The 22,821-nt window shown below is 45.1% G+C and overlaps 1 protein-coding gene and 1 pseudogene across 4 annotated transcripts in view; one reads left to right on the forward strand and one right to left on the reverse strand.

The window, feature by feature from the left end:
• Positions 1-22,821, forward strand: part of ASTN2 (astrotactin 2) — a 1,092,638-nt gene that overhangs the window by 189,527 nt on the left and 880,290 nt on the right. The window lies entirely within an intron of this gene.
• On the reverse strand, positions 1,589-1,699 carry LOC129400895 (small nucleolar RNA SNORA70; annotated as a pseudogene).

Genomic DNA, 22,821 nt, shown 5'->3' on the forward strand with positions numbered 1-22,821 from the left:
GTAATTTTTACAACATGTTAGGGTGGAATTTAATTATGTGCTAGAGAATAAACAGCATTTTTTTCAGTGTCTGTAAGGGTAGTACAGTGGTTAGAATGTTTGCCTTGCATGCAGCCAACCTAGGTTCAATCCTTGCTACCTCATATGGTCTCCCAAGTCCTGGCAGCAGTGATCTTGAAGCTCAGATCCAGACGTAATACCTCAATACTGCCAAATGTTGCCCAAAAATAAGACAAAAAAGGGAGCATTTTTGAGGTTTAGATGAGTCTTAGAAACAAATTGGTATTGTTTCCGATCCTCCGGATTGGATTCTGCTTACTAGGAGATATAGAAGAATCCTGGGATGTGCATCTAATGAGGGGGTTCTCAGAAGAAGAGCAGGGATTCTCAATTCCCTTAATTAATAATAACCCTCTCACCCACTGGGCGCATGGCAACTTGCTCAAGGAATTCACAGCTCAGCACCTTTAATAGCTGGTAGGGGTAAGATCACTGCTTTGCACAGCTCTTTATTCAGGTGTTCTATGGGAGGGGTAGGAGACTTCTTCATGATAGTGTTGGAGTCCTCAGGAGCCAAGTTTGCCTATTCCTTATTCCCTTTCCCTGAGTTTATGCAAGTCTCCAAATCACACCTAGGGGGTAAGGGGAATGATAAGAGGGAACAGGAAGAGAAGAAACTAAGGCAGAGATGATGATGGGAGTGAACAAGGGGTTGAGAGTATGGGATAAAGAGATAGGAACTTTCATGGCTCATCCCCTCTGCACTTCATTAATGAAAGCCACTGTTACCTTCATCATTGCCGCCATTCACATCGAGCATATATATTGGAAATAGAGACGACTGAATAAACAGTTTTAATTTGTGCAGTTCTACTTGTGAAGGGCCTGAGCCAATTTGAAGCACAGGGAAGCTAAGGATAAAGTTTTGCAAAACAAGAATCTTTGCGGATCATTTCACACAATGGAGGACTCAGACAGGCAGAGGGAAAGTGATGAAATATAAAGAAAAGTATGTTTCCTGAACACTTAGAATAATATCTTTGCAGGAGCTCATTTCATTATTTCACTTTCTTTCAATAGGAAGTTGCATTTAGTGGTGGGTGTAATTAAGAAAGGGAATGTCTTTGTGATTTTTAGAAAGGTAGAGACTACCATTTGTTGAGAGAAGTGTCATGACTTGGATCCCACATCCAACAGGGGTGGGCTACTTTTCAGAAGTCTTGCCTTTAATGCATATTAAACTCGGTAAAGCCTCTCTTGCCGATGTAGATCTTCAGGCAGTTGAAGAACATGAGTTTGGCCCCCTCAGTTATATATTCCTTCATTTTCATCTTGGTGGGATGAGTAAGATCATTTAACCAGTGTGTACTCTGTGCCCTGGAGCATTCCCAAAGCACTCAACATACCTGTCCTAATCACTGCCATGTGAGTGGGATACTCTCTGTAGCTTGCTGGGCCCTCCGAGAGGGAATTGAACCCGGGTCGGCTGCTTGCAAGGCAAATGCCCTACCCACTGTGCTATTGCTCCAGCCCACCTGTCCTAATACGGGGGGCAGCATGAAGGTAGACATGAATGCTCACTGGAAAGGTCTGTCTGTAAGGTCCCCTAGGGTAAGCTGCACAAGCAACAGGCTACAGAAGCTCCCAAGTGGACTGCTGTTTGCAGCTATTACATCCTGGGAAGTTGGATTAATTGGCGACGGAATATTTTTTCTCATTTTCTGTGACTGTTAGAAGCAAAGGTTGGAAGCTTGAAATGTGTTTTCCTAAGTTACACATTTATTCATTATTTTTAAGTTCACTTTCCTTGCATGTCTCCTCTGGGCAGAAAGTGCCTTCAACATTCTCTGACTCTCCAGGACCTTTTCCTGTGGCCAGTGTCTTCTGGATTAAAGGCTGGTGGATAGAAGCGAGGTGAGAACAGAGGGAGTAATTAAAGGCATTTCAAGCAGAGCCCTCAGCATCTACAGGCACACAGAGGCATCAGGATGTGAGGGCATAGCCCTTTGTGGGAGAGAGGGGGAGTGGATGTAGTTTGTTGTGACTGCTGCTGGGATTGCTTGGAGAAGTTGGGTGGGTGGTAAAGCCAGAGAAGTCTGGTGGTGAAGCCTTGAATTGTGTCCTGCAGACTGTGGAAAAAAAAACATCCAGTGTTCATAAGCAGAGCGTGGGCTCCCCAAACAAGGGCATAGACAAAGTGGTAGGGCAGAAATGGGGGCTCTGGTCTTAGCATGTGCTGCCCCCCGCACGCCCCCCACTCCCGTGAATCCTTGCCTTTACCTCCCATGCTGTGACAATGACCAGGCAGTTACTTCTGCCTGATCTGAAAAAAAAAAAAAGGGAATAAATCAGTAACCCAGTTTGAGTCTGAGTTGTGCATGGAGAGGCTGTTCTGTGTGGTAACAATTTGCACCATTAAACTGAAATTGGGGCTGATTGGCTGGGAAGCACTTGGCCTACATTAATGCCTGAGGAGACTCTTTGTGTCTGATTAAGCAGCAGAGTTTGCTAGGCCCTCACCTGGTGATCCATCATTATTCATGGCAGCACCAGACCTGGCAGCCTCCCTCTAACACCCAAATTAATGAATTGAACTTTGTGACCCACGGACTGGATGGGCTGTGATGCTAAGTCAGCACCAGGACATTGCAATAGGCTGCAATGCTCAGGGCTCCTTCCTTCTCCCCTCCACTGGGGGAGCGGAGGGAGGGGTGGGAAAGGGGCTAGGTCACATAATGCTGTTCTTGTTTAACTTCCTGGGTGGCTGAGTAAGCATCATGCATGTTATCGTGGGAACCCAGGATAAAGGAGACAAAGAAGACTAGAAAATGAGAGCAGAAGTAGTCCTTGAGAGATAGCTCAACTGCATTCCCATTGCAGAGCAGGAGGACGTGAGGCAGGTTCTCTGGGCCCAAAGTGAGAAAAGAAGAATGCAGAGGCTACATCCATTCTTTTCTTTTTGTTGATTTTTTTCTTTTGCACTTTTATCCGTCTCAGCCTTCTTCCCTGCTGTTTTACTTCTTGTTTCTATTTTCAGAGCTTGCAGAGAGGTGTAGATCCTTCCCCAGTTTCTGAGTGAAACCAAATCCAACATCTCTATTTTCTTCTGTATCCTTTGACTCTGACACCAAAGACAGTATTTCCTGTGGTGGCTGCTGTCATTGAGAGAAATGAGAGAGAAAAAAAGATATTAAATTGTGTTTTTGACCCGGAAAGCAATATAGCGGTCACTCTCAAGGCCATTGGCATCCTCAAGTGAGCTTCAGGCTTCAGTTTGCATGGCTTGAGTTCCAGGGAGCTCACTACCTTTCACAAGGTCATCTTTCTATTCTGGGAAAGCTTCTGTCTTTTAGGAAGGACCTCTTCATGTTGACCTAAAATTTATGAGCAGTGAGTTTCTGCCCTTTAGCCATAGTTCTACCATATTTAGCAGTGAAGTAGGAATCTATTATTTTTTCTTCCATGTTGGAATCCTTTAGATCCTTTGAAATAGTTCTCAGATTCTTAAGCCCTTAAAGTTAGTGGTTCTTTTCCCAATTTCTGTTCGACCCATTAGTAAGATGTGAAATCTATTTATGTGTCAGGGCCTGCATTTCTTGCCATGGAATGGAATAGCGGAGAATCGACTAGGGAATAGCCAAAGAGGTTGTTCAAAGTAAGAACAAGCCTGTTTTGTGTGTGGGTGATAGGTGCACATGTCCAAGCATGTTCAGTCCTGTTGAAAAGTGTTTCAGCCTTGTCTCAGCCACTCTAAATAATGCTGCAACGAATAAGGAAATGCAGGTATCTCCTCAGCACAGTAATGCCATGTCCTTTGAATTTGTAGTCAGAAGAGGATTGTTGCATCATATTGTAGATTATTGTGAGCTTTTGAGGAACCTCCATTCTGTGTTCCACAATTACTCTCATTCCCATTCCTATCAATAGTGCAGAAGCATTCTGAAACAGAGCCAGTGTTGTCTATTATATCTTAATAAAGCTGGGGGCGGGATGTTTTATTGCCCCGAGTGGTGCTATGAAAATATTTCAAGTAATGTTGTTTCTAATCCTCCCCGTTTTAGGCTACACTTGAATTATTCCAGGTTTGTTGCTGCCTTTCTGGACTCTCAACTGTTCCTTTAACTTTAGCCTCCTCATCTCTTAAATGCAGAGTGACATGTGTCCTCTCTCCTTCGCAGCATTTTTGTGAGAATTAAATATGATGTGGAAGGTGAAACTAATCCAGAGTATAAGAGGATCTGGTTTATAATTGTGGGGAGGGAATAATGGTCTGAGTGGTAGGAGTCACAGGAGAAAGAATTAAGCATTTCTCTTCCTCCTTTAGGTCTTCTTCTTCCAGTCTTTCTCTAAAGCTTCTCATTCTTTTGGGCTGCTTTTTAGATACTTTTTATGGTCTAGATTTCCCATTATTATGGGAGGGATATCATAATACAGTAAAATGAATTTCAGCTTAATGGAATCACAGACCTGAGTTTAAATACAGCATCTTTTATTCATGCATTGTCTCATCTGGACAACTCTTTTGCCTTCTTGATGCCTTGAGAACTTTAAGGTGGGATTCTCAACACCTGAGCAATGACAAAGTTTCATGATTGTATGAGTACCTCATGGGCGTGACCCATAGTAGAATCCAGTAAAATAATACAAAAGTGTCTCTTGTGTTCATACGCAGAGCTGTCTTTTCACTCTCAATTGGGCAGAGTGCAGCAGTCTACGAAGGGGTGGGAGAGAGACATGATGTTCCAAGCAGACTTCTTGGTGACAGAAATTCTCTGTAACACCCTTCTATAGACAGTGACATTTCTGAAGGTTGGCCAGCAGCAGCTGCATCAGGATTTTTAAGCATCAGTTTGTGGTCTCCCATTCATAGCAGCCTTTACATAAGAGGAACAGGATCCCTGGAAGACTGGAGAAGGGATGCAGGGCTGTCACAGGAGTGACACCATAGCCTGGGATTTGGACACCCTTCTCCGTTTCTCTAACTTCACTTCCACTTGCCTGGCATAGGTATCCAAGGGAAATCAGTGATTGTTTCTTAGTGATTCCAAACCAAGGGACTTTACTTGTGTGGCCATTTAAATTCAGACCAAATATGCTTTTTTCTTCTTATTATTTTTCCTGGAAAGTTAGCCATCTCTAAATCAGTGCTTCCAAAGAAGTTATTTTGTCTTCTTGCCATGAGATGTGCCCTTTCCACATTGAGGCTGAATCTGAATCTCTTGCCAGAGTCCTGGCAACCGTGTCAGTTAGTGTAGGAGGCAGGCCCCCAGCCAGCCTCAGCTCTAGATGAAGCTGAGCTGCCTTCCTCCTCCTCTCCAACTGCTCTGTATTGCTTGCGAGCACTACTAAAATTCTCTCTCTTGAATTAGGAGCGCCAGTCAAACTTGGCTTCTCCACGTTTTCCCAGCATATCTTACAGCGCTAGCCTTTCTCTTGTCTTCCACTCACACATTTATTTATTTACTTACTCAGAAGGGGCAGAGAAAGGGGAAACGGGGCTTTATCCTTACCAATAAATTCATCTCAAAGCACCTTCTCCTGGACCTTGGCTCCCAACTGTAAAGGCTAAAAGTAGAGAGACTGGGATTTACATGTCTAACATCTCCTATCATCACTCTGTAATAGTGGACTACTTTGGAACCTGTTTCTTCATCTGCAGAATAGTGAGGCTTTGATCTGATGTGGTATGGCTGGGTCTTTTTCACATGGTTAGCTTTCTGTATAGCCCCACTGACCAGACATCAGGCTTGTTTTATATCTAGGTATGTGTGCCCCCCCAAACCTAGCATGAGACTGAGCATACACTGAGCATGTGATAAATATACATGTGTGATGAAGTTGATCAAGCATTTCATTTATGTTTCTCTAGCTCCTTCTCTGAAGTCCTATATCCGAAAGCCTATGAGGAAGGGACCTTTCTTGGTGATGACTCTTGTCCCTCAGTGGTCCTAACCAATAGCTGGGTATCCAGGAAGGTCATGAGTCAGGTCTGACTCCCCCTCTTAAACTGGAGTATCTTGAAACAATAAAATTATAATTAAGATGCTCATAGTCACTGTCACTGTCATCCCGTTGCTCATCGATTTGTTCAAGCGGGCACCAGCAACGTCTCTCATTGAGAGACTTATTGTTACTGTTTTGGACATATCCAATACACACGGGTAGCTTGCCAGGCTCTGCCGCGCAGGCTTGATACTCTCCGTATCTTGCCAGGCTCTCCAAGAGGGGCGGAGGAATCGAACTCGGGTCGGCTGTGTGAAAGGTGGACTCCCAACCGCTGTGCTATCTCTCCAGTCTCAAGATACTCATAGTAGGGTTTAATTTTAAGGATTTTTTTCAACCTATAATTTGCTGCAAAACTAGCTCATTTCTACCACTACTTTTAGGAAGATGGATTGAGATAATTTGGTAGATGATTTAATGAACGGGACCTGGGAGGTGTTCCAAGTGATAGAGCACCAACCTAGTATGTACAAGGCCCCGAGTTCAACCCTGACACACATACCCCAACCCGAGCACCAGCAGACCTGAGCGTGGAACCATGAGGTGACAAGTATTATTAAAAGAAACAAATGAATATACAAGATTAGACAGGTGTTCATAGAAAACAGTGGCAAATTAAGCAGTGCATAAAGAAACACACTAGATAAAACAATAGGACAGAATGAAAAATGGCAGACAAATATTTTTTTAAAAAATGGAATGAAATAGAATAAAATATGGTAGGACAGAACATTTTGTTGAGCATTCATTGCAGTCAAGGCAAGCATTTCATTTATACATGAACTTTAGGTCTATTATATACATAGATGTATTTATGTACAATTATTTATTGTTGTAGTGTCCAAAGGGAAATTATGAAATTCCTTTGCTTCATAGTAGGATAGTCAGCTGCACCCTTTCTTATTATTGTTTAAATTGATGCTAATCTTCCTGACCAAGGCTCAAAACTGACACTCATCCGGGTCTCTTCACCCCACAAATCTGGGCTTGGCCTTTCACAGAGGCTCTGATCTGCTGAGAAAATTCAGTTCATCAAATGCTGAGGAAATGCTGAGCTTTATAAGAAATAGTCCCCACTGCTTATTCAGTAGTCTTCAGGAAATTGATCAGTAATAACAGTATTGATGAGTACTCCTAATCAGCACTGGTCATTGGTGTAAAAGTCAAGGACAGAACTTGGCATATTTAGTAAGTGTTCCCTCTTATGGTTACCTTCATTGTTATTACCTTGTCTTCTCTATTATGATCACTAAGCAATGCTTATCAGGAACTTCAATGCCTCTTGTCTGTTAATCCTCCAACCGTACCTTGGAGTTAGCTATTCATGTCCACTTTTGATGGATGGGAATATCCAATTCTGAAAAAGACATTTTCCTAAAGAGATCCTCACAGGAGAAGCATAGGAGGGGTTTTGGACCCACTCTTCACTTCTGCCATATATAGGCGGTCTCAGCTCTCCAAGGATTTCAGAGGCAGCCCCAGCCAGGAGAGGTAGGCAGGTCTGCCTGCCTGAAATTGGCCAGGATGCCTGTTCACACAGCCACACCAGGGCTGAGCTCATTTTTACTGTAGGATAAAAGTGTAGCAGATGAATCTGGAGTGATAGTACAGTGAATAGGGCACATTCCTTGTAGGCAGTCGACCCAGTTTTGATCCTTAGCATCCCATGTGGTCCCCTGAACCTACCAGGAGTGACTCCTGAGCAGAATCAGGAGTAAGTCTTGAGCACATCAGTTGTGGTTGCAAAACAAACAAAAAGAGTAGCGGGATGCATTAGAGTCATACGCCCCTTCATGGCTGCTGTCACTGTCACTGTCATCCCATTGCTCATCGATTTGTTTGAGCAGGCATCAGTAATGTCTCTCATTGTGAGACTTATTGTTACTGGTTTTTGGCATATCGAATACACCACGGGTAGCTTGCCAGGCTCTGTGTGGGCGCAATACTCTCGGTAGCTTGCCGGGGTTCTCCGAGAGGGGTGGAGAAATCGAACATGGGTCGGCCACGTGAAAGGCAAATGCCCTACCGCTGTGCTATCACTCTAGCCCATTCATGGCTGCTAGGATACAGATATAAGAGGTCCCCTAATTAGAGAGATAGAGGTGGCTGATGACAGTGGCTGGATTTTTTCAGTTTTCATTGGCTTGTATTAAATGGTGCAGGTAATCCTGACCTGTTTGAGGGCTCATGAGAACAAGAATGGGGAACACAGTCCAGGCCAGAAGGGAGCAGAAGCCCTTACTCACGTGCTTGCAGTGTCCACTCCCCCTTTCTGTGCCAGTGCTCAAGTGCTGGATTCCTGCCAGGTGAGCTGTTTACATTGTCTATGGAGAGCCGTCCGCAGGAAGAGGGACATCTTGATGGTGAGAGGTTACTGGGAATGGCTCAAAACCTAGAACTCTGATGGCCACTGGGCCCTCAGGAGGCAAAAGCTATTCTTATTTTTTTTTCTTCCCCATAGGCATCTTTTTAAAATATTTATTTATTTATTTTTTATTGAATCACTCTGAGATACAGTTATAAGTTTTCACGTTTGAGTTTCAATCATACAGTGATCGAACACCCATCCTTCCACCAGTGCACAATGCCCACCACCAATCTCCCCAGTATCCCCCGCCCCCCGCTTTCCAGCCCTCCCCCTGCCTCCATGGCAGACAATTTCCCCCTACCCCCTCTCTACTTTGGGGCATTATGGTTTGCAGTATACTGCTGAGAGTCCATCATGTTTGGTCCTTTATCTTCTTTCAGCACACATCTCCCATCCTGAACGATTCCTTCAACCACCGTTGTCTTAGTGATCCCTTCTCTCTTCCAGCTGCCTTTTCCCCCAGGTCATGAGACAGGCTTCCAACTATGGGGAAATATTCCTAGCCCTGTGTCTACTGTCCTTGGGTGTCAGTCTCATATTACATTGTTTTGTATTCCACAAATGAGTTCAGTTCTTCTATGTCTGTCCCTTTCTTTCTGACTCATTTCACTTAGCATGATACTCTCCATGCCCAGCTACAGATATTCTTGGCCTCACGACCCAGCACCTCCTTCCTCCCTCCTTCTATCCTTTGCCCACCTTTAACTAGAGAAAAACCAGCATGGAGGCCAGATCTGGGAGGTGGTGTGGCCCTCTGGTTTTCTATTTTGTTCTTTTGAATCTCGTCCAGTGATGCTCATGGGCTCCTCCTACCTTACGGCTCCGGGATTGTTCCCAGACAAGCAAAACATGTGCTGCAATGCTTGAGGCATCCCCCCAGCCTTGGAATGAAGGAGTGAACCTGGGTATGATGAGTCACCAGCCTCCTCAAGGAGCCCATTCTTTGTTCAGGTCCAGGATTGCTTTCTGGGGCTACAAACTTGTCCTTCCGCTTTGCTCAAGGACACTGACTGTGGGCTTTGAGCCACCCCGTAGGGCAGGCAGCATCTGTTTACCTCTTCATTCACGGGCTACCTGAATGCTGCCACTTCACCACAGGTGATGCGGTAACATAGTAGTGTGCGTATCAGTTATAATGGCCGCCATTCTGGGCAACCTCACTGAGGGCTTACAGAGAGCCAGGCCCTGCTGTGAGTGCTCAGGGCACGTTGTGGTGCCAGGACTCATGCGGGGGCCTGGTGCCTGTGGCACATGTCCGAGTCTATGCAGAAGAACATGGAAGGGCTTTGGGGAAAACGTGACACTGTTTAAAATTTGTGCTCTCCCATCACAGGCTGCCTCATGTCTGGCAAATTCCTAAAAGTCTCTGCACCACGGCTAGCTTATCTGACAAATGAGAGAGATGATAAGCCTGCCGAACTGCTGATTAAACAGTCAAGACATGTCCGATATAGAGCACTCTAACCACATGACGATGATTTGATTTTTTTTTTTTTAATGGCTTCGTGCGAAGAACGTAGCCGGGAAGTACCAGAGTGTTCACACCCTGTGGATAGAGACCAGATCTGAGCAGCCGTGTATTCTGTGCACAGGAGCACTGCAGTGTCTGACCCTTAGAGGGTCTCACTTGTCATCTGGATTGCTTGGTCGGACGAATGAATGACTAAGTAGGAGAGTGAGCGCACTTGAATTAGATTGTTTGTAGAATGTTTCTGTTCTCCCTGACATTGCAGGAATCCAACCCACAACCATTTGGTTCTGCCTAACTGGGCTTGGCTGAAATTGGCATGATGGATGGAGTGGGAAAGTGGGGGGTGGCCAGCTATATGTGTTCCCAGTGGGCAGTCGATATCAGGTAATTTGTTTCTCTATCAGGTGGACCTGACTTGGACTTGCATGTGATTTTAGACATTTATTCCTATCAAAACAATCATTTTTTTCTCCCTTTTCCAAAGCCATCTGTCTCTCCTTCACCCCTACAGGATAGCATTTATTAGAGGTTGTTTGGAGGATTTTAACCTGAAATGGTTTGGAAGTCACTTTCATATACAGGAATGAGGGTCATCTTCAAGCATTGGGGATATGGCTGCTTTTTTAGAGATATGTCCTTCCTTCTCTGACATCTTCTCTTTGGGAGTTCCCCAGTCTTAGACTGATATTTGACCTGAGGGCTGAGGGTTCTGATTCCTGAAGGCTTCCTTTTCTGTTGGAACTCCCCAGTCTAGAAATACTCTTTCCTGCAAGGAATTCTGCAGCGGCCTCTTCACTGTTCTGCTAGCCTGCATATTTGATTTGTTTGATGCAAATCAATTGTAACTCAAAGATTAAAGACTCCCCTTTAGTCTATAGGAATGTAATACAGCATTGAGTATCAAAGGAGGGTATTAGATAGATGAGAATCAATCCATCCATCTGTCCATCCATCCATCCATGCATACAACATGGGTTCCTTCCAGATCCCAGATACTGTTATAAGCACCAGGAATATATAATGAATAGAACTAACCCTCTTTCCTCATAGAACTTATTTTCTTGTCAGAGAGGAAGATAATTCACAAATGGATACATTTATAAGACTAATAACATCCAAGAAGAAATTACAAGTGGGTAATGGGCTAGTGTATGGCCAGTTGTTCTGTTCTAAATGAGGTGACGGGAAACACTTCACCGATAACATTTTATTTGCTTGGAATTATAGATGAGATGAAAGACAAGAGCAAACCACACAGCTATAGAGTTAGTGGGGGTGGAATAAGCTCTGAGCAGAGGGCCAGACCTTGAAAATGGACTTTCTACCTCCATTGTTCTCCATTTGGTGACTTGGGTAAGTCATCATAGCTCTGTTGCACTCCATTTATCCTCAGCAAGATGAGAATGCTGAAGTAAGTTTTGCTCCTGTGTATCTCCCTCTCATATCTCCATCCACTGCTTTATAAGGGTCATTGGAATTCACCTGTCAGGAATTAGCTTTGACATCACTTCCTCTTGCTTGCCTTTGGGATTTTGCACCAGAGTGTTTTCATTTCTCCATAATTCCTTGAACTGAGCACCACCCATAGGACCATGTCACTTGTGCCTCTCTCAGGAGGAGATGAGAATTTTGTGAGACCTCCAGAGTCAATGTTTAGCACCTAGAAATTGCTGCTTAAGTATCTTCAGGATGTACATATCATTCTGATGTGTGGAAGTGAATAGTTTTGGTCAAAGACACAATCAGATAAATGACTAGAGAAAATCTAATAGATGAGTGGAGGTACCTGTTAAGGATGAATTAGAATGGGTAGTTCAGTTCCCTTTCCTTCAGTATCTCACTTTATCTTCACATTAAACAGGCAGAAGGTATCTGCATCACTGGGCTTTGGTTGGAGGTTGTGTGTGTGTGCATGTTTGTGTATGTATGTATCTGTCTGTCTGTCTGTCTGTCTGTTTGTCTATCTCTGACTGCAGAGGGAGCTCTCTTTTTCTTTCTGAAGGCTGAAGGCCCAGTGAGGTCAGCATAGAGTGGATAGTCTAGGACACTGAAAATCTGTATGCTTGCTCTTGGTTGAGGAAACAAGTGCATAAACTTTTAAATGCCAGAGATGATATTGAGTTTGGATGGGAGATGGAGCTGATTCACCAAGGAGAGAGAAGAGATGAGAGGTACAGGTGACTCCTTTCGGAATGGATGGCCCCAGAGACTGAGGTCTCCTAAGGTGGGGCACACAAAGCAAAAGAGACCACAGAATATCTGTGCATCTGGGTCCACAGAGATGTGTATTCTGCTTCCAAATCCGGTACCTTTTGCAGTGCAGCTTGAACGAGTGTCTTCTGCCCTCTAGGTTGCCGTCACTCCATCTTAAAATAACCAGAAAGGTCATAGCAGTGGTTTTAAAAGCATGTACCTGAGGACATTAGGGATTTGAGGCTGTGCTTCTGCGCCACGAGGGAAGGCGGTGGAGGGTGAGGAAAGGAACGCCGAATCCCTCCTCTTACAGAAACTTTCCCTTTATCGATTTTTGTCTATTGGATTTTGAGTGCAAAATTTCATTTGAACAAAGAGTTCTGCTACAAAATGAAGTTTGAAAACCTCTGGCCAAAATGATCTCAAATGGCTTTCCTGTCTGGACATTCTGCGAGAGGAGGAGCAGAGTGAAAATAAAGCCTTCAATTTCGAGTGTGCGCTGGAGGGAAGGAAGAGGCTGTGGGGAGGCAGAGGTGGGATTAAAGGGAGCCGACAGGAGCGTGCTACATCCTGTCAGCCTTGGAGATTCAGGGCGGGTGCAAGGACCGCCCTGAGCCTCTCCCCTCTCCTCCTCTCTCTTTTCCTTCAGGGATTTTTTTGGCCTTTGCTCTTCCCTTTTCTCTCCAACTAGCTCGTCGAAGACCAGGGTAGAATCACAGCACTGGCAGGTAACCAAGCCACAACTGGATGAAAATCTTGTGCTTTCTTTCTTGCACAAACGTGACTTATAGAAGTTGGCCATGAAAATGGATGTTGTAAATACTCATGGATACATTTTGGAAAGTTTGACTCATATGCAAGAAGGACAAAGCATACAGAGCCTCTGTTTTATTTTTATTTTTTAATTTATTTTTTTTAATTTTTGGGTCACACCTGCCCGGCAATGCACAGGGGTTACTCCTGGCTCATACACTCAGCAATTACCCTGCTGATGGGTGGGGGACCCAGATGGGATGCTGGGAATCGAACTCCGGTCGGCTGCATGCAAGGCAAATGCCCTACCCGCTGTGCTATTGCTTCAACTCAATCTGCACATGGCACAGAAGGTACAAAATGTGCCTGCAAACAGAAGGGCCTTGACCAGGTACGATGAGCAGTAGGGGGTGGGGGAGGGCAACAGTCTGGCCAGCTGGGGGGCAGGGTCTGCCCGAGTACCCTTAACATTGAGTGGGGCTCAGAGAAGATGTGAGAGTAGGAGAACTGGAATTGAAATTAAGCTTGTGGTTCACCTTGGTTGATAGAATCTTTTATTTTAGGGATGCCAGTGTTCAGACCCAGGGATCACACAGGCAGAGCATGGGCTCTGTCTGAGTAATACCCCCAACCTCTGCTATGTCTTATAGATCTTTTTGTTTGTTTCTTTCTTTCTGTATCCCTGTGGCCTATTTGGAGAGATCTACATGTCACCATTTTGCTTTATCATCAATTATATAATTTCATAAATCTCTCAAGAGGTACTTGTCCCCTCCCCCAAGCCCATCTCTGAAATGGTTTAGTCAACACAGAACTGTCTCTTTTTTGTTGTTGTTTTTGATTGGGGGACACATGCAGCAGTGCTCAGGACTTACTCCTAGCTCTACAGTCAGGAATTACTCCTGGAAGTGCTTGGGGACTATATGAGATACCAGGATCACACCTGGGTTGGCCACATGCAAGGCAAACGCCCTTATCTGCTGTACTATCCCTCTGGCCCCCAGAACTGTTTCTTTTTTATTGTTCAAGAGCACTGCACATGGATCTGAGGGGCTGGCCAGTCTGGTAACTGGCTGTATATCAAGCTCTTGTCTTCTCTCAGCTTGGCATATCACCATGGTTCCCCTGCTCTCCAGGATGAATCTTTACCCTGTGACTCATCGCCGAGGCTCACCGTGACCCAAGCCAGGCATTGATAGCGTCCCAATTTCACACTTCATCTTCGTGCTAGACTTTGTGACTTCTTCTCGCCTCGGAGATGCTCTGTGATGTTTTCGCCGGCGTCTTTCTTCATCTCACTCCATTTCCCCTCAGCATTTTCTCCTGATTTTGTCTTGTTCTCCTTAAGCCAGAGTAACTGCTACTCATCACAACTGCTTAAACCTCAGCTTCTCCAGAGAACCAGCCTGGCTTCCATGATCACTGTGGGCACAGACCATGTCGAGGGTCGTATTGGGACACTCTGCTCACAGAGTTTAGGAGCTCAGCTTCTTTTTGGCATGTACCCATGTCGTATTTGAGAGGAAGAACTACATTTTATCCTTCTGGGAGTTTGCTGGTGGCCAGCCTGCTGGTTGGCACCTGCACCCCTGTACCTAGCAGTGTTAGGGAGGGAAATAGATCTGCCGGATGTCCATCTTCTGGTTACCCCAGATCCCTTCTCAGCTTCCTTTCCCTTGTGTGTGGAATGCAGGGACAGAGAAGGCCACAAGGCAGGAACAAATGAGACCATTATGTAATGGGCTTAGGAAACGTGCCTCATTTAAATAAACAAGTTGTTTGCATTGAGAGTCATGGCTATGGGCTGTGTCTCATGAACACCTGCCACACCCAGGCCTCTTTGCCGTGTACGTGAGATACCCAGGAGAGAGAGGATGGCGTAGCCCGTGATCTCTCCCCCACCTGCAGAAACCAAGCTTTCCCTCCACCCAGGGCAGCTCTGCCAGTCCTCAGGCTAGTTTTTTTTGAGATGTGGACAGCAGACCTGTCATTGCAGTGTCCTCTCTGTTGTGAAGAAGGAGATGGCACCCAGGACAGAGGGCCACATGTCCTCCTTCATCCATCAGGAACCCAGACATGAGCCAGGTCTGTGCCTAACCCTCCATGCCTGGGACGTTTGTACTTTACTTTCTTTGCCTTCAAGGATGCTTTCCTGTCTTCTCACCTGTGCACATTTAAAACAAGAGGGCGGGGGTGACTAGGGAGCTTAAGGGAGAAGCAGATACCGCTGCTCCCACTCCTGCCCCTGCTTTTAAAACTGAGCCGGGAAAGAGGACAGGGAGACTACATAATAGGAACATGACTCATTACCCACAGAGTCGCCCTCTTTAGCCAGTTCACTTTTATAAAGTGAGGGACTGACAGGCAGAGTGTTAGAGCATTTCACAAAAGCACTCATTAGAGCGGGGAGTCAAGGGCCCAAATCCTAGGCTCCTGTTGCCCCGGATGCATTACTCTGAACCCCAGTTTCACTGCTCTAACGTTCAGTTCATCCACTTTTGTTCATGTCCTGTTTTCCTTCCTGTCCCTTCAACACAGTCTTCCTTCCTGTAAGCTAAGTACATTGCTTCTAAGATCCTCCCCAACATGCATGTGTGTTGTGTGTATGTGTATGTATGTATATAAATTTGTGTGTGTGGTAGTTCATTTAATAATACAGTAGCATTTTAAAGTTAAAACATGCCTCCTCCATTCATGAATCCATTCACCCATTGATTCTTCTATTTTATTGATTACCTAGTAAATACTAGCCCATGTCTGAAGTCACTGTCACTGTCATCCTGCTGCTCATTGATTTGTTCGAGTGGGCACCAGTAACATCTCTCATTGAGAGACTTATTGTTACTGTTTTTGGCATATCCAATATGTACGGGTAGCTTACCAGGCTCTGCCGTATGGGCTCCATACTGTCAGTAGCTTGCTGGGCTCTCCGAGAGGGGCAGAGGAATCGAACACGGGTCGACCTCGTGAAAGGCGAACGGCCAACCGCTGTGCTATCGCTCCAGCCCCATGTCTGAAGTATAATATTATTTTAGACCAAGTTCTAGCTCTCATAAAACTAACAAACTCCCATGTATACCTTTCAGAACTCCCCCTTCAAATTAAAGTTATTTTAAAAAACTGCTTGACTTTTGAATAAAATAAAAATAATTGATTGGAATTTTGGTAAGAAAATGAACCTGGCAAAAGTATCATCTACGTGCTAGGAAAAAACTCTTTATGAAGATTCCCTTATAATTTGAGTAATGGCCTTTTGTGGGGCCAAAGATATCCTTGCCTTTGTATCCAGGAAGAAACCAAGGTGAAGAGGATGAAGTCAGTTTCCTTAAGTCCCTCTAGGTAGTCAGTTCTCTTAAAAGGGACCTACGTGGGCATTGTCAACGATTTTTACTCATATCCAGAGTGTGAGATAGGGAGGAGGAATGTCTCCATGGACTCTGAAACTTTGGGAAGAAGGCTAAGGAGGAGGGCCCTCCCTGGAATCACTGACTGTTCCTCAGCACCGTAGATGAGTCTCTGATCACAGCATAGAGGTCAGGCTAACCCCTGGCTCAAATGAAGCATGGATTGGCCCAACCATGACAACTCTGACTGTCTGGACTCTTCCCTCCTGACTCCTGATCCTATGAGTGTGGTAGTATGATGTTCCCAGGTGGGATTTCATGCAAGGCACCTTACTCAGAGGATGAAGTGTGGTTGACAGACAGGAGTCAGACAAAGGAAGAATGAGAGGGAGCACATGAGCCTAACCCCCTTGTCCTAAGAGATAAATGGGATCTACGGACCTTTCTCTTGACTCTCCATGTGTGAGGGATACTCTGAAGTAGGTGAAGGCCGTACCATGGGGCAGCTTTAGCCACATCCCAACCTCACTCACTGTGGATAGACTATAACTAGGGTTAGAAGCCACATCTGTCCCTTCTCAGCTACTTGTGCCTTCATCATGAGAGCATCAGGCTTGGTCAGTTTCTGTCTTACAGCAAGGAACACAGCCTGAGTGATGAACAACTGAGGCAGAGATGGCCCGAAAGGGGCTGAAGATAAGGAGGTAGCTATTCATCCTGGCTTTCCTGCTTTAATCATCACTGTTTCTTACAAGACCTTCTTTCCTCACAATTCCAGCTAACACTCTACTGTGATTATCCTTCTTCTTCCTCTCTCATTCTGGTCAACACTTGGAGCTCAGGTGTTGATGGTGCTGGGGCGAGGGGGCAATACTCTCCTCTTCAGTATTTCCCTTGCTCTTTCCAAAATTCTGAATAGGATTTCATTAGACTTCTGTCCTGCATTTCCAAATTATCTTCCTTGCCTGTTTCCAGAATATTCTTTAGCCAGGTCAATCTGACTGGGTCATTTCCTTCCTGAGTTAGAGTCCAGGCACCTTCCCCTATTTCAGAAGTTCCTGGGGGGGTCAGGTCTGAGTTGTCATTCAGGGGTCTTTTCCTAGTCCATTTCCTCAGCTCCTGTTTCTGCTGACTCCCTCTCCCTGGAAATCATGTCTTTATTCACGTACTCATCACTTGCCCCACTGTCTCCTTGGGAAGGACTTTAAAGGGAGAACATACTTTATTCCTTCCTTATCCCCTACTCTCGAAGGATAGCACATTGCCTGTAGTAGACGCTCTGCACAGGGAAGTCTGTTTCACCTCCTGCCCTCTCCCTTATCTCTATTCTTTCCCCCAGAAAATCCTAGGTCCAAATTCTGCTGTTAGGGAGCAACAAATGCAAGGGGATATTTACATAGCACTTTTATTTTTTTGGGTCACACCCGGCGATGCACAGGGGTTACTCCTGGCTCTTCACTCAGGAATTACCCCTGGCGGTGCTCAGGGGACCATATGGGATGCTGGGATTAGAACCCGGGTTGGCCGCGTGCAAGGCAAACGCCCTACCCGCTGTGCTATCGCTCCAGCCCCTACATAGCACTTTTATAGTGAGTACAGGTTCCTATCATTTTACACACATTCGCTCTACATGTTTCTCACTGTAATCTAGGTACTTGCAAGTGGAGGGTTTCCTCCATGGAACAGAGATGCTGACACTCAGAAGAATCACATGACTCATTCAGAGCTGCTACACCAGAATTAGTATCCTTCCTGGTATCTGCTCCTCGGGATCTTAGTTTCTCCAGTAATGAAGACACTATATCTTAATTACAATGAATGAGGAGAGGAGATGCCAGAGTAATTATTGGTGACACATTGAGCAAGTGTGAAGCTCTTGGAAGAATTGAAATACCTGCTTTTGGTACCTTCAAGGACTCTCATTACAGTGAACTTCTTGCATTTGTGTATCAATTTTGAGGTTTGCAAAGCGACATTATCTTCTGTCTCATGCTTCTCTGCCTTTTCCCGTATTCGGTGGTATAGGCAAAAGGAGGCTTTGACAAATGCATTTTCAGTTTGCCTCCACTCTGCCTTGCACTCTATTGGCTCCAGGGATATAACCACGTGCAATCAGACATGACCTCTGCCATCACAGAGCATAATCTTCAATGGACTAGTAAATAAATACACCATTAGGGTAGAGGGCAGCAGAATAGGATTCTGGGTAGCACAGAAGGCCCTGGGCAAGTGGAAGCTGATGATAGTGGTTTTTACAAAGGACTGATCATGAGAGTAGGAGTGATCAAGCAAAGAGTGGTGGGAAAGGAAGTAATAGTGGGGAAACTGTAAACAAATATCAGGAGGGACAAGTGAGGCTGGTTGAGGGTGATGGTAGCTTTGTTTTCCTTCGAGAAACTGAGTACATACCCATTAACCACATGAGTGAATAGTAGTGTTGTGTGACATAGGCATCTGATAGAATGTTATTCAGTTTTCAACCAAGAAGGATATTCAGTCAAATGGCATGGATGGGCATGGAGGACATTAGAGTAAGTGAAAGAAGACAAGGCACAGGAGGGCACATTTTGCATGATTCACCTGAGTTGAGGAAACATGGTCTCAGTAGTGGAGAGGAGAATGGTTATTTCCGGTGGGTGGGAGGAAGGAATATGGGGGGTTAACCACGTAATTATGCAAGATGACTAGGCTCTAGAGATCAGTTTAGTGCCTGTAGCTAACAATGCCGTTGAACACTTTACAGGGCATTAAAAAGTGAGATCTCCTATTAAATGTTCATATCTTAGTTCGAAAGAAGATGATTATAAGCAATGCAAATGAGTACATTGAAAGCCATTGAGAGGGACAGGTCTTGTTTGAGTCACCCAAAAGGATTCAGGATAAGACTCTGTTGTCCCAAAAGCACAGAAATGACTGAATAGAAAAAAGAGGCTAGAGAACAATTTCAGTTGGGAAACTGGTCTAGCCAACTTAGGCTAGAGAGGAAGATTTAAAGAGACATAGGGTCTGATGTTATCTGGGATAGAGTTAGGATAACATTTCCATTTCTCCGCATTTAGTACTTTTCCAGGATTATTTATGAGGGGATCTTGTGCAGCTGAAGAATGTGCAGTGGACTTACATGGTGTGTGTGGGAAATGGCACCGAAAGGTCTTCTAGTCTTCCAGGCCATTGTTATTATGATGAGGATGAAGGTCAGTATAGGCCAGAGACGTTCCCTTGCGCAGTCTCCACTCACCAGGTTTGTCTAGCTCCAGGTATCTGGTCTTGATCAGCACAAACGTATTCACAAGGCTCTATTTTTTTTTTTGCTTTTTGGGTCACACCTGGTGATGCACAGGGGTTACTCCTGGCTCTGCACTCAGAAATTACTCCTGGCAGTGCTCAGGGGATCATATGGGATGCTGGGAATCGAACCTGGGTCAGCCGCATGCAAGGCAAACGCCCTACCCGCTGTGCCATCGCTCCAGCCCCCCACAAGGCTCTATTTCAGTCCAATCATTTTGTATTGACTTTTGTGTAAAGTATGAGGGGATCTTGTGTAAAGTATGAGGAGATCTTTGTGTAAAGTATGAGGTAGGGATGTGAGTTCGTTTTTTCCCCCCACACGTGTCTTTCTTAAACCCGAACAGTTCCTCTAAGTTAGCAGAAAGAGAAGGTACACAAAGTGGCCAAATCTCTCATCATTCACTTAGAATTTGAAACCACAGCAGAACTCTCTCACCTCCTGGCCTGTGGGACTGCCTTGGCCATACCGTACACTTCTAGATTTCAGGAAGCAGAAGTTTCTGTTTGAGGAGCTGGTATTGCCTGGGTCCAAACACAGAAGCAGAGAACAAGGTGGAACAGGCTCCAGCTGTCCTGCCTCAGCGCCTGGGGGCCATATCCCTCTGCCACTCTGAAAATGGGGCCTCCCGCCACCTGAAGATTAGGCACAGATGCTTCCAATACGTTCGCAATATGGTGTCCAAAATGACGTGTGGCGGCATTCAGATAGCAGGCTTATTAGTCTGTTGTTATCCACTCACCCAAATATTCCGACTAATCACACTTCAGATGGGAAGGATTAATTGGTTGCAATCTTAGCACTGGGCACATCTAATTGAAATGGATGCATTTGCCTTCCAGAATGGACAGCATATCCATTGCCATTACACAGAGAGCACGCCCTGGCCTGCTGATTGTGCTGTCAGGGCCATTAGGGTGGACCCTGCAAGGATGAATGGAGAGCCCTTTCTCACCTTTATTTGGGGCATTAACTGCTGCCTTCTATCATGGTTATTCCTTGACTGCAATTTTATCTTGCCTGTAGGACTGTGAGCTACTTGAGGGCAGATCTATATCAATTAGCATAAAATCTGTTGATTTCTAACCAGAAAACCCAAACCATAGTGCCTTAGATATTATTTATTTATTTATTGTATAAAATAAGTCTCAGGATTAAGTATTCATGGTTACCTTAGTAGCTCCATCTTGTCCTAAAGGATGCCCTCCCTCCCTCCCTCCCTCCCTCCCTCCCTCCCTCCCTCCCTCCCTCTCTCCCTCCCTCTCTCCCTCCCTCTCTCCCTCCCTCTTTCCCTCCCTGTCTCCCTCCCTCCCTCCCTGTCTCTCCCTCCCTCCCTCCCTCCCTCCCTCCCTTCCTTCCTTCCTTCCTTCCTTCCTTCCTTCCTCCCTCCCTTCCTTCCTTCCTTCCTTCCTTCCTTCCTTCCTTCCTTCCTTCCTTCCTTCCTTCCTTCCTTCCTTCCTTCCTTCCTTCCTCCATCCCTCCGTCCCTCCCTTCCTCCCTTCCTTTCTTCTCTCCCTTTCTCTTCCCCTCCCTCCTTTTTTCCGTTCCTTCCTTCTTGCTCCCTCCCTGTCTTCCTCTCTCCTTTCTCTTCTTTTTCCTATCTTCTTGGTCCCAGATAACTGCAGAAATTCACCTCTCATTTCAGAGTCATGAGCAGCAGGGTGGGGGAGGGCATTTAAAGAGAAGGGAAGTGAGGCACCTCCCAGTGAGGTAGCTCTCTTTAGGAGCTTTGCATAAAGATCCTCATAATACTTAGTTACATTTCACTGGCCAGCATCTAGTTCCCTGACTCCACTGCAGTTGTGAGCTGTAGATGTAACTGACTCAATAAAATTGGGTCTGTTACTAAGGAAGAAAGGAGACTGCATATTGGACAGGTACCTTGGAGTCTTTGACATGGTGTCTGGGTCCGATTCTATATTGATATCACTTCCAGGGCCATCCTTGCTCATCCTGTGGAGAGTGCAGCATTCGAGTCACCTAAATCATGGTATAAATGCTGGCTCTGCTGCTTACTAGCTCTACAGCTTGGGTAAGCTTTGTTTAATTCTTTGAGCCCAGTTTCTTTATTATGGTAATCATCACAATGTCTTTCTAGGATGGTTATAATATTGAAGGAATATGTTCTATTCAAGTGCTTAGCAGGGCTTATGTGAGTTGGGCTATTTCAGCAACTTGTAAATGGAATCACGCTCTAGTCATCCTCCTCTGTCTGGCTTATTTCACTTAGCCTAAAGTCCTCCATGCTGTCCTGATGGCAGAATGGCAGGGTTTCTTTTTGTTTTTAAATAGCCTGAACAATATTTCTTTGTATATTGACATTTTAATTCCTTCCCCTAGTGGACATGTGGGTTGTTTTCCCAAAGTGCTCATTGTGAATAGTGTTGTCATCGTCCCAAACCAGTCACATGTCCAGCTCCTGTATTTGCTCAAAATCTCCCCACTGGGTGCATTATTTCCCATCACTCTTGGCCTTGTTCACGTCCCTGTATTCTTGAGATTGTGCAGCATCAGCAATGGATAACTCAGCGTGATGAATGGTTATCGTTTCCATTGAAGAATCGTAGGCTTGCAATGAGAAGACCTAAGTCTGAGATGCACATACTGCTGTAAGGCCTCTGGCAATTCTCTTAATTTGTCTGAAACTCAATCTCTTTTCTGGAAGATGAGGCTAATTAGATCTTCTCTCAGTTATGAGAATCAAAGAATTACTTCCCATACACAACAAAGCATGATACTCTTATTCTGGCTCTGGTGATTACTGTGAAAATTACAAGCAGAGGGTCAGACAACGGAGTTTCACACTTCTGTACCAACACTTCTTAGAGCTGTGACTTTGGGCATATTGCATGATCTTGCTGGATCTTAGTTTTCATACAGTTAAACAGAAATAGCAGTAGTTTGCTTGCGGATAACTTCTGTAACTCAAAGCAAATTTCCGATACAAGTATAAATTGTCTGAAAACAGAGGACTCAAATTATTCTAAGTGATGATGAAGCTGATCATTCTGGTGGTCATCATGAACAGGAGTCACACGTTGATTACTTTTGGACTGAATGAATGCACTGAAGAGCAAATGAGACAACAAGCAAACTAGAAACTTGGATCTTTTGACTTTTCTCTCTAGAGCCATTGGACAGGAACACACGAGTGAAGGATCCTTTGTGGGGTTTTGATGCTGGGTTTTACTCTAGGCAGTCCCAGCCTCTCAGGATAGCTCTCCCATATCAGGCAGGAACCACAGAAACTCTGCCGAGGAATTCCTTGAGAGGAGTCTTCTCATAGCCTTGGGAAAGCAGGTTCCTGACCAAACATCACCCGTAATCATTATATGTCCCATGTGTCTCCTATGGGAAAGTCCGAGCGATGGCTGAGACCTTCATCTAAGTGTCCAGATCACCT

Source organism: Sorex araneus, chromosome 1, assembly GCF_027595985.1.
Source record: "Sorex araneus isolate mSorAra2 chromosome 1, mSorAra2.pri, whole genome shotgun sequence".
Lineage (NCBI taxonomy): Eukaryota > Metazoa > Chordata > Mammalia > Eulipotyphla > Soricidae > Sorex > Sorex araneus.